Below are 13,425 nucleotides of genomic sequence, written 5' to 3' on the forward strand. Positions count from 1 at the left end.
ACATCAGCAAATCAGTGGGCCAATAAATTAGAAATGCACGCGCAAACACACATACACACACATCGGTGCTATCTCCTGTCCCTTTGCTGAGTATTAGGCAAGGTCTTTGGACATGACAAGGTGGAAAGGTACCCCAGAGACGAGGCGATGGGCGCTGTGACCGGAAATCTGTTTATCATTATTATATTTCCTCTCACCTCCTGTTCCCCTCTGGCCTGCTGACCCTCCTCTACAGCCCGCCCCCCCTACAGTGCGTGTTCTCTCTGAACTTCATGACTGTTGTCCTCCATGCTTGATGGTAAAAAAATGACTTCTGGGTCTCCAGAGGGGACCGTTGTTGGTCAGGTGACTAGGTGATGCTGGTTGAAAAATACTGAGGAGCAAAAAAAAGATTCAAGAATTATGAATACTATGCCTTAGGGTAGTTTGATATTCTGCCTTATTGTGTAGTAATTTAATAGCTGCTGCAAGGTTATACGCTCATGCTGTCAACAAGTCACATGAGATTAATATGAGCATCCCCAGCAGAGAAATTCTCCTTCCTTTGGGTGCTCACAGCCCTTGCAGTTTGAGTTTCAGTGCCTTCCTAAAGACACCTCAGTGGGACGAGTGCTGGCATTGCAACAAAATTAAATTTAATTGCAATATAGCTCGAACACACTAAGTGGCATCCATGTCTGCAAATTTAAAAAAAGTGAGTTCATAAATGGGAAGAGAAGCCGTAATCGAGTTTCTTACTCATACTCCCCCTCCCTCAAAATGATCATTTGTATATCAATTACTCACTCCGTGTTATGTGTAATTCATGTGGGAAACTTTATCTTTCTTGCACGCCCCCACTGTAAATGAAGAATCCGAAAATTGAGAATGTTCTTGATGAACTGAAGGCGGAGGGGGGGCGCATTTAACAGCAGCAAAAATATATCAAACTAGAGATCATCTTGTGATAGGATTACTCCAACTGCAATACAGTGATCAGCCACTTAAAATGAATGTGGGCCAGGGGCGTCCCCAACTTAGGCCCTCTTGCATGACCACACCAATCTTTGAACTCAGCTTTCATTGTGCTCTTAGCTACACATCTGTAAACTTCAGTGACTGCATCTTGCACTGTTTTGATGCTGTTGCACTGACAAAATCTGTCCACAGACCAACAAACTGACTCAGCAGCAACAACAGGTTAAAAAGACAAAGATAGTTAGAAGCTAAAGCCGAACTACAGGCTACAGATCACAGTATAAAGGTGAATCACCGCATCACTGCTGATCGCCACAGAAGACAATGAATATAAAGGGAAACTTTGCTGATATTGAACCCGCTATGTGGCATCGCAGTGTGTGCCAGCACCCAGACCTCTGCTGCCGGACAGGCAGGGATCTCCGAGGGAAGTCAAACAACGTTCATCTGCGCACACTGCGATGACACACAGCTGGTTTAATATCAGCAAAGTTTCCCCGCTTCCCTTCACTGGTTCCTGTACAGCAGGGATGGTCTTTCATGTGTAAACATTCAGTAGGCCAAATCTTCAGTAGCTAGCTAGCTAATCCTACACTTTTCAGGATTTGATTTTGGTTTTGGAACAGGGAAGAAACGTATATCTTTTTCCAACCTCCCCAGGTAATGAGTATCATTCATACACGACGTGCCCCAGGCACAACATTTAGCTCCAAATCCACAAAACCAGCCTGAAAATGAAGGAAATCTGAAACGATTGCATTAGAGTCAATGGAGCACAGCTGTGTTGGTGTCGAACTGAACTGAACCAGCCTGATGCTACATTATGATTGGCCAGTCTGCGTCCTGGGGCAGGACAGCGAAAGGTCAATTGGCATCAAACTGGACCACATTTCCCCATGGAAGCAAGAGGCATAGAGTGAAAGCAGGACTGGCCAATTAATGAGCTGGGAGGCAGGATTTCAAGGTAATGCATGAGCGGGAGATACTTGTTTTTTTAAAGTGTTTTAAATAGTAAGATGACAGGGTAAATGAGACTTGGATTATACTGCATGAGTTGTATGAGAGTTCGTAAACAGATATTTGATATAGTTTTGCTGCTGTTGAACACAGACCCCTTAACTTATGACTCTTTGTTCACCATGGAGGCATGTGAGAGGATCAAAGTTTTCTTCACAGATTTCACACGGGCTGAGTAATTGATAGACAAATGATTGTTTTTAGGAGTGAAGTCTTCGTTTACTGAGGATCACAATTAGAACGTGTCACCGTGTGATAACTCTTAATTGACAGCTCTCAGCTAACTGTCAGCTCTTGTTAAACTAATAGCCAACTTGGGAGTGCGTGCTTGTAATTGGGTATCACTCTTCATGAAAAGATCCCGCCTGTGTGCACCAAACATCTCGTGTTCATCAGCATCTGCCTCCGTAAGTGCAGCGAGTGTGGACAAGAGCCTGGCGTCTGGATGTTGATTATCAGCCCTTCTCCTGACCTTTGGATCTGTATGAATCAGATCTCAGTTGTTTACAATAGGTGGCTGACCTGATGAATCTAGAGTGGTCTTACACAAGCGAAGAGTCGGAGACAAGCAGGAAGGAAAGAATGTGCTCCCAGAGGGCTCAAAGAGCACTGGCATCTATCAGCACAAGAAATTGAATGGGATGTTTCAGAGCAGCAGAGATTAGATAGGCCCAGGGTGTTGAGCAAGCACAGGCTACCGATGTAATGCTTCCCTCGCCAGAGTGAGATCAAACTTACAGAACACACACACACACACACACACACTCACTGAGCATCCAACAGTGGCCTTTAGGTTTGAAGTACAGATGTGATGCCTTGTTATTTGCTGAGGGAATACACTGAGGGATAATGCTAGATAACACCGGAGATGTGTTATTTCCACATTTGCCACGTCTTCATTAGAACTTGTACATGTCCGCTGTCGTGCGATTCCCATCGGAGTGTCGGTATTAACATCCAAGCAAAAGTTCATCAAACGGGGCTTAGTATGTTTCATCAAGCGCCATGTGAAATGTCATGTTCCAACGCACAACATGATATTTGTTTTCCACAAATAATACGTTTAATTTACAAGACAGAGTCTAGACTTCAACAACAAAGGTGATTCAGCTGCTCATCACACAGCCTTCATTCATTCTGAACTGTGTATGGCTTATGTTGCTTTGCATGCTTAGTTGTAGCCTCACTCACAGGTTTTCAGGGTAATGTTCTCTTAACACAAACCATTTACAACATCTTTTGTAAATGGTTTGTTTTAAGGCAACAGTTTATGACCATAGCTTAGCAGAAAGACTGGAAACAGAGAGAAACAGTTACCTTGGCTTTGTCCAAAGGTTACAAAATCCTCTTACTGTAAAGCTCATATATCATGTGACAAATAAGCCCTGTTTCCACTGAGCAGTACGGTTCAGTTCAGTTTGGTACGCTTTTATTCTGTTTCCACTGCAAAAAGTTGTGGATGGTACCAATGGAACCGTTACGTACTGTCCCCATTTTTGGTCTCCCCTCTGTTGGGGTACCTAGCACACAGATCTGGTACTAAAACTTGGAGCTGTGAACACTGCAGTCTGTTGATTGGTCAATAGCAGACAGTCACTCTGCTCAGGGCTGAGCTGTGGCTGCTTTTGAGGCTCATGTAACCACTGTTCATACCGTGGAGAGTTATATTAGAAAAGTATATAAAATGAAAAGATAATTTTGCTGCCTCTCGCAGCAGCTGCATGCAGACGGAGAAAAAAATAACTTAATTCACTGGGCCGACTGCCGGCACATTTTAAGGTGGTACGTGAACTTGTAATGAGTTGACGACATGTATCCATCAGCACACCTTAAATTTTAACTTTGACAACTGTGACCATTCCATCAAGTGTATGTCTTGCATGACATACACTTGCAGTAATGAGTGGATCATCAGGTGAACTGCATATATTCTAATCCGCACTTGGAGGGAAAAAAAAGCATCGCAGAGCGTTGTTCCTGTGGGCTCCCACAACACTAAACCCCTGAGCTTGCCTGAGAAGGACTAAATGCACAAAGCCTGCTATTTCAAATATCCCCATTGAGAGATACTCCCACTGCAGCCTGTTCTGTTTTGTTACGAAAATGTGGTGTGCAGCCTCGTTCTGTGGACGATAACCAAGGTGCAGACTTCCATCTTTGTCACCAGTGATGAGGAAATACAGTGAGTGCTGGACGGAGGAGTGAGTGACAACAACCCTGCTCACATTTAAGGGTACTGTTAGTGGTGGAAACGCTAGGGTCTAGGTACATTCCTCCTCTGCAGTGTTGTCAGGTTGGACTGGTGAATGACCAAAAATGTAAGTGTGACAGTATACATTTGAAAAAATAACTTCTCAGTGCTCTCTGGTGGACAAACTACATAATGGGGGCACTATTTCTAAATAACCTAAAACCTACTTTGGCACATCTGTGGTGCAATTTTTTTCTCTGCTGTAGAGTCATATGTGCAGTTGAAGCCTGATTCACAGGTCATCAGTGGAGTATTCCTCCGTCAGCCTCAGATATAAAGGGTTTGTTTTAGGGAACAGCTTTGCACCCCTACAACTCCACCCACTACCCACTCTCCCCCCACTATCTAGTCCTTGTCACAGCGAGAAACACAGTCACTTGTCTGATAGGCAAACAGTGAAAGAGAAGCCTAAAATGTGGAGGAGTTGGTGCAAAATAAAGAATAAAAGGGCGGGAAAAGGGTTAGAGAAAATAAAAGAGGGGGCGTTTACTACTTGGGGAGGTATAGCAAACCCCTTTCCATCCATCATCCCTGTCTCTGTCCCGTCCACTGAGCAGGGGAGGTAATGAAAGTAATTTAACGTACATCTATAATTAATATGCTCTCTTTGGGCGGTGTGGTTGGGCCGAACGGGTGATGGAGTGTGTTTATTATGTGTGTGTGAGGGAGCCGGCATGAAGGGGCACTGGGCCACTGACATGGTAATTCACTAGCCATCACTCCAGCGGTGCCGAGGTCAGATCGGTCCAGCTATATGGGGCACCGCCGGCTCCAGCACTCCCATAGGTACGGATGGAAAGTGGGTTTTTGTTCTTTCTCGTCTCCTCTCTTTTTTCTTTCCTCCTCTCTGAGTCTCCTGAAGAAAGGGGAGAAAGGAGGCACAGCACGTAGCAGCGCCCCGGGCCAATGTTCTCCCTCTATGTGTCCTGCGCTTTCTCTTTTTCTTTCTCTGCCTGACTTTCTTCCTCTTGCCTTCCAGTCCACGACTCTGGTCGGTTAGTAAACTCCCTTTCTCCCTGTCTGTCTGGCTCCACCACTTTCTCTTTATTTCTCCTAATATTCTGTCCTCCTCCAAGAAAACTCGGCGAATGCACTTCAGGAATTCCTTTTTTTCTTCTTCTTTTTTTAAACTCAGACTGCTTTGCACAAACACAGTTCAAACCCGACTGCCCTCAGTGCTGTCTCCTTTTGAAACTCCCTGCTCTTTGAATACCATCCGTTTGAAGAGAATGCCCTCTGCATTTCTTTTACAGTCACTCAAGTGCGCTTGCACACTACCCTGCATTTACACACATACACAAACACAGGCATATTAAGCTTACAATCACACATGCACACATGCACACCGACTTGCAACAAAATGCACATGCATGCGCACACACCTACATCAAATTTTAACAGCATCTTCGGTACAGAGACTGAATTCTCCTCCCCTTTGAACTCACGCTCCCTCATTTCATGTCTCTCTTTCTCTCTCTCAGGCTGCACTTATATGCATGGCCTCACTCCGGCTACTGGCCATTCTCCAGTAAAGGTCTAATTTGGGTTAAACTGCTTACATGCATCTTTTATACCCTACAACTGAGAATTAATGTTGTTGTCTTGAACAGAGCATTTAAAGGGTAGACTCACTCAAATTACAATAACATACTTTCCTAACTCCCCTTGGCAGTATCAAGCCACACAGACGGTTTTGGGGGTTTTTGCCCAGGGACTTGTATTTCTCGCGACAATGTCACCATTACTCTGTAACATGTCATCACCAGGCTTTTTCCTCTGTGGAAAGTAAGATAAGATAAACATTATCAGTGACACACAGGGGAATTCAAGTGTCACAGCAGCAGTACAGGAACAGTTGCATGAGGACACTTAAAAAACACACATTACAATATACATTATATCTATTACATAAAAATAAAGCATGAAAAACTAAAATACATGGTATTTAACACTGTGCACCAATATAAATAGTAATTATAGTTAATGTACTGAGACAGAAAGTAGTCACAAATAAAGGGCAAAGACACAAAAGTTGCACTTAAGAAGAAAAAAATCATACTGTATGCAAAAATTTGCACTTGAGGAACTGGGATTGTGTGGTGGATGAAGTGTCTTGTGTTGCATACAGCAGTGTTAGCATCTTATAGGTCCAGTGTGTAGGATTTAGGGGGATATATTGCCAGAGATGGAATATATAATATAACATTCATAACCAGGTTTTCATTCCTTTATAATCACTTGATGCTAAGAATCATTGTATTTTTGTTGCCTTAGATTAAGACGTGAATATCTAGGCCTACATACAGAATGGGACTTCTTTTATGTAGTTTGCCATGTTGTTTCTACAGTAGCCCAGAATGGACAAACCAAACACTGGCTCTAGATAGGGCCATTCACCTTTTTGTGTCACACCGGAAACTTTCAGTTGGTTGCAAATTGCAACCTCACAGCAAGATGTCACTAAATCTGACACACCAGACCAATAAAATACAGTATTGTTGATAACTGTATAGGTACGTTGGTGCAGTGGTTAGCATTGTCACCTCACAGCAAGAGAGTTCCTGGTTCGAACCCAGATTTGGGGAACCCTTTCGTGTGGAGTTTGCATGTTTTCCTCATGTCAGCGTGGGTTTTCTCCAGGTACTCCAGCTTCCTCCCACAGTCCAAAGACATGCAGGTTAATTGGTGACTGTAAATTGTCCGTAGGTGTGAATGTGAGTGTGAATGGTTGTCTGTCTCTATGTGTCAGCCCTGCGATAGTCTGGTGACCTGTCCAGGGTGAACCCTGCCTCTCACCCAGTGTCAGCTGGGATAGGCTCCAGCCCCCCACCACTCCCAACAGGATAAGCGGTTACGGTAACGATAAAGCAGTCCGATTGTTTACATGCAGGTCTGTGAATTACGAGGAGTTGAACACAGTTTCTGGGAAAACAAACAGCTGTCTGTGACATCTTTAAATATGTTTAAATGCTGTGAGAACCATGATCAATATTCCACTCATCTGCATTTAATTGGGTGGTGGCAGAAATCTCAGACAAGTATCTTTGAAAGAATAAAGTGGATTTTCTGTTTTGAAGTTTTGTTACTGGTATTAACAAGTACTGTCTGTGTAGCCAAAGTCTTTTTAAAGCCTCTGTGCCATAGACTTCCCCTGTTTTCAAAAACGTTAAAAACAGTCAAGTTGATACCACATACATCATTTTGCTGCCAGAAATACCAATGTGTATTAATTATGGCATTAATTAAGAGTCCCTCAAAAATGACACAGTTATTGCTGTTTAACGATGTTGGCTAAAAACTACGATGCCCAGCTGTTTTAGGAAATGCTAAGCCTATTTTTTCTGACCATGCAAGTGTAAAGTACTGCTAGCAAGGCAAATAAATGCCAATCCCAACTTCATAAATGAAATAATACTTTTCTATCTTCACAGCAAACTGATGAACAATAATCTTACAATAATTGTGTTAGTGTAAATTTCTGCTGATTATTAAGGTTTTGCATTGCAGCATGTGGTGACTGAGTGATGAGGATTATGGCCTTTGCACACCAAATCCATATTTTTTGACATGACATGTTGAATATAAATACATTGTGTCAATCATGTTTAAACACTCCAAAACTTTCAAATGTCATCAAATTTTCTTTTGGAACAGGTTCGATTTTCTTTGAGTACTCTTTCCTAGAGAGTACTTTGACCATGAAGCAGTGAGGTAAATGTGGCGTATGTGCTGAACACATACATCTGCAATAAGAGAGGAGCAGAGCAGATGTGGACGGAGGGGCAGCAAGAAAAAGAAGTGTATATATATGGAAACAACGTCCTTGAAATCTTCTGGACAAAGTGAAGACAGTTTGCCCAGAAATGGACAATAGCAATGATGATGCTTACAGGAAAGTGGAACTTACGTAACAGCTGAACAGTAGATCTATTATTTCACCTCCTCCAGAGGAGAGAAGCAAAGGAGAGAATCTGTCTTTGAATTTTGACTCGTCATGCAATTTTTGCAATGAATAGAACAATAAAACTCATCTGACTCAGCGTGCAAGGTTTTTGTATGTAGCGATTTTCATCAGATGACAGATTTAAAAAAAAACAAAAAAACAAAAAAATGCATTATGCAAAGGCCTTTAGACCCAGCGACTCAGGGCCAGTTTACTTTAGTGTCCAGAAAAGTCATTCTCATTCATTTTGCTTTCCTTCCCCTGTCGGCTGTCCTTTCCCCCTTCTCTGTGCTGCATGTGTTTAAGGCTTTGTCAACAGATGTGGCGAGGGTCACTAGGTGTGTGGACTCTGCCAGCCGAGTGCCCACATGTCTCATTTTAATGGGCAGCATATGGAGCCGGTGACTGATGAGTGGGACTCAGCCGGTGACAGGTGCTGAGTCGTCTGTCGCGCTGACCCCCGCCCCACAACGGACCAAATCAGAGGACACTTTCATTCAGCAGGCCTGACCCCCTAACACACACACACACACACACACACACACAGATACAGATCCTCAGTCTGTGTTGCCTTTACATTTATTTGCTACCTTAACGCTTATAGAGAACAATGCTCACACCCACGCTTGCAATTATAGAACGATATGGACAACGTTCAGTCCTTGCTGCACACATTCTTGTTTTCTTGGGTTTTTGTATAGCAGTACAGATTAACCCTGTGCATGCCAGCCAGCATTTGAGAAAATAATATTCAGATTTTTGACTGTGTTCCTTTATATAGGGGTCAAAATCATCCGGAGTTTTGTCCTTGAACAACTTTGAGCAACTTGTTCTTCAGTGCAGCTCTTCTGACTTTATATGTAGAGAAGGGAAACACCCTGCATGGCTAACATAAGTAAAACACATTCAAATCTCAAGCTCACCTCAGGCACATGTCTAGATCGTGTGGAAAAGAAAAACATGGGAAGCCCTTGACACAGAAAGGTCCCAGTTGGGTACAAACCAGAACATGCTGTGCTGCTCATATATATTTTGCAACAGTATACATTTGCAACGTAACATTTCCCCCCCTGGAGCTGTGATTTCTTTGATTCTGTGTACGTTCAGGGGGAAAACCCGACATGAGAAAAGGCTTGGTAAATCTTTGTAGGGTTGTTTATTACTGGGTGAAGTCAGCGCTCCAATCGTGATTGATTTCTCTTCTGATGCTTTTTTCTTTACTTTTTTTCTTTCGTCATCATGTAATAGTCTGATTAGCAGAGAGCTCTCAGTGAGCTGCTGCTTTCACCAGCATAAGACACCTGTTACCAGAGGTGTGGACTCCGGTCACATGACTTGGACTTGAAACTCGAGTCACAAATTTGTGATCCGTGACTTGAGCCTTTTGACTTAAAATTACTTGAGACCTGGGGCATCAGTGGCTTAGTTAATCCAGCCTGTGGCCCCCTGCTGCATGCCCACCCCCACGCCCACCCGCCCTGCTCATCAAAAGCAAAATGCCCCAAAAAATATCTTAAAAAAAAAAAAAAAAAATACTTGAGACTTTACCCCACACCCAAAGATAAAAAGTGTGTTATCTGTGTGTCATGAATCGGTTCATAATCAACTAACATGAATGCTATTTGTTCAGCAGCATGTCGACACTTAATTCCCCAGATCCACCTTGTTTGAACTGATCCGTCAGCATCCTGTCAAGTTACAGGAGAGAACCATGACAAGTTAATGTTAGGTTACACAGCGCCAGTTTGAAACCATGATACACAAGATAATTTTGTTTGTGTATAAAAACTATCAGTAAAACAAAAATAAGTGCAGAATGCAACGCGTGCAGGTCGAAAATTGCAGACAAAGGAACAACAACTAAATTCAATTTTTAAAAAGTATTCTGATCTTTTGTTAATTTCATATATTACTCTGTTGTTAAAATGGCATTATGTTTGGAAAGGAGCACATTATGACTTGTTTAGGACTCGTAACTCAAAGTTTAGGACTTGGGACTTGCACGACAGTGACATGGTGCTTCTCCTGCTTATTACAAGGTTGCTCCAAGGCTTGTGGAAACAGTTTTCGTCTGTGGCAAACCTGTTTCCATATTAGAGATGCATATTTCTACACACTGTGTGTAAGGTAAATGTACTCTCATTATTGAAGCACACTGTTAGAGAATGTACTTTAAGCAGCATAAAAGTTAAGCAGGTAGTCTTTTTGTCTGCTCATGAGATGAAGGAAAGAACTGCAACATGACCATGTGAATGTTATGACATGTGTGTGGGCACATGATGAGCACATTGTTCCTAAAATGGTGAGACGAAATGTTTTTTTCAGAGCTGTCCAAACAAGCCTTGTAAGTCAGTCCCTCCATCCTCTGTGAGCACATTATTTCACGTACAATGTACAGTAATTGGTTTTTCTGAGGTAATGACCTTGCAATCCTTCCTTTCCTCTCCCTTTTCCCCCCTTCCTATGATTCAGAGATGGGAGATGCAGTTTGACGCAGGGCCCAGAAGATGTTGTCGGATTCTATGGCAACCGGCGCCCGCAATAAGGTCGCATAGGAGGTGTTTAATTAGTGGGCCACAGCCGTCCCTGCAGAGGAGCTTTTTATTACCTCAATATGTCATAGAGTGCATCAGCAAGCAGCCTCACAAACACACACATATGCACAGAGGCAGGCATGTACACGCACACACCAGTGCTGCCCAGCGAGAGGATTGCAGAATAGGAAAAAACCCACTGAGTGTTTTGTGTGATAGAAAACGAGACAAAGAGAATGGCAGAATGAGAAAGTGGAAATGAGAAAAGAGAAGGAGGTCAGAGACGGAGTGAGGGTCAGCGAAATATCAGCTAAGAAAGGATCAGCCCTAAAACTGGCAAGAGCAGAAAAAGGACGAACAGAAAGTAGGGGAGAGAAATGCGGCCACCGTGGCGAGGCTCCACACTGCGCTGTCACCCAGTAGAGCATTCATTCTTCTCATTACTGGCTTGCTGAGATTTTTAGGTGTTTAGCCAGCTGATTGCTGGGTCACTTTGGCCAACGGAAATGAGTGGCATCTGTTCAGTCCTGACAGTGCGCGCGCCACTAAGCCAGTTGGATGTATCACTTTACCGTGGGCGTGGGGTGCCAGGGCCATTAACTCATGCCAGCCCTGTGAATGGCTACGCAGCTACATCGTGCATGCCAGTACATCATTAGCCGAGGCAGAGGATGACTGTGAGACAGGAACACACACACACACACACACACAGACGCGCAGAAGGTGTGTAGTTTTGTAAAGGTCTCTGATAGCTGTTTGCTCATGAGCTGGATCTTTTTTTGTGTGTGAAACAAACAGACAGTATGTGGATAGTCAAATGAGACAGAGTGGCAGACAGAAAGTGTGTGTGAGTGTGTGTGTGTGTGTGCATAATCATGTTCTTGTGGATTTGTTACATGTAAGCATTCATGTGAGTCATATATTCAGCATGAAAGTAAAAGGGGGCCTGCACATGCTTTTACATCAGTGTGTCTTCCTTCACTTTTTTGGCACCTCTTGTTCCTGCTCTTTGTTGTCCCTGGCACCCCTACATAGCTGGACATGTTAATGAGCGCGTCTGGGGCCTCGAGGACCCCTGGGGGCAACCCCTCTCTCCTCCCCAACACGCTCCAACTGCTACCAGCGTGAGGTGGCATCTTCGGTGCCCGTCTGAAAATCAACTGAAGCCTTTGGAGGAGAATGGAGTCGTGCCAGGGGGTCCTGAAGGGAAAGATGAATGGTTTTTATGGACGTGGATGAGAGTGAAACCCTGCCTGTCATCTCCTGCGCTGCTCTCTCTGTTTCTCTCGTTTCCGAGTTCACTAAAAGGTGTGCACTGTAGCCACATTATTAACAGGAGCGCGCCGTTACCTCTCCCCCGGTGACCTTTTCCTGTGGCTGTGGCGGCGGGGCGTTAAACTGTGGACTTCATTGTGGGTGGCCCTCATTGGAGCGGGTGATGGATTACATTTTTATAAGAGCAATGTAGAACCTGAGCCAGTAATTGGCACAGTGCTTTGTGTTTTTTTCTTATTATTTCTACTCCTCAGCGTGTTTGATCTATGTTCCCTCTCACTCACATGGCTGGATGATTTAAGAAAGCAATTTTAAAGCCACCGGTGGGGAGTTTAAGTGTGAAACAAACACTGACAAGAAAGGTGCCAGCAGAGGTCAGTGTTGCTCCATTGATGAAGTTAAAGGCCACTTACCTCTCTCTGTCTGCCATCCCTCTTTCATTCCACCGTCTGTTTTCTCTCTTTACTGCCTCATTCTGTTTTCACAGTCTTCCCATTCATCTCACTCCCAGGATCTCGCTTTGTGAGCACTGGGAAAAGTATGTGGTAATCCCAGTGAAGCATACACATCTTCTGTCTCCATTCCTCCCTCAAATACAGCAGATACTTGCTCCCACTGAACAACCATGAGCTGTAATTGCATTTGACTCCACTTAATCTAATGGCTTTACGAACAATGGAACATAAAAGACGTGCTTTAAATGAGGAAATCCAATGAGCAACGTCGGAGAGAAATTAATAGAGTTGCGTGTGAGAGATGCTAACAGGATATTGACACAGATTAAGACGCACACATGAGAGAAAAGAGATTAAAATTCCAGCATCAAAGGATCCCTCCCATCCTATATTGATTGGTGAATGTGTTGTTGTCAACGTTTAGATTTGATTACCGCTGACACGCAGGGCTGAGGCTGAAACACAAGGCTGGTAATGGCCGCGATGCCTCGTGCATATCAAATATAGCACGAATCCTACCGGAGTAATTAATATCGCACTGTGGTTATGAATTTCCTGGCATAAACGGCCAATCGGATTTGCATGGCTTGCACGGCGGTAATTAAGATGAAGCATCAGGGAAAATGTTACATGAATGTTTCGGCTAATTCCCCCCCCCTCTCTGTGTTTTTTTTGCCTCTCTCTGAGGACTTCTCCTTCGGTCACAGTTTTCTTAAATATTTGCGGGGAAAACTAGGTGTTGACATTTTGCCTTTTCATCGCCACGCCGCTCATGAGACACATTGGGGTAATTTCACAGCCGTGCCGGGTAATGGCGAGGAGTAACACGGGCCATGCCGAGTTATTTCTAGCATTACTTATTCCTCATCGGAAAAAAAAGGCCTTCTGGTAGGTTGTCACAAAATGCTTTCCACAGCTCTTGATTTTCACATGTTTCAGCTCCCTTTAGACGGCTTGGAGTGCTGTGTGTCCCTCTAGGGGGATTTGGCCTTT

This window comes from Epinephelus lanceolatus, chromosome 1, assembly GCF_041903045.1.
Source record: "Epinephelus lanceolatus isolate andai-2023 chromosome 1, ASM4190304v1, whole genome shotgun sequence".
Taxonomy (NCBI): Eukaryota; Metazoa; Chordata; class Actinopteri; order Perciformes; family Serranidae; genus Epinephelus; species Epinephelus lanceolatus.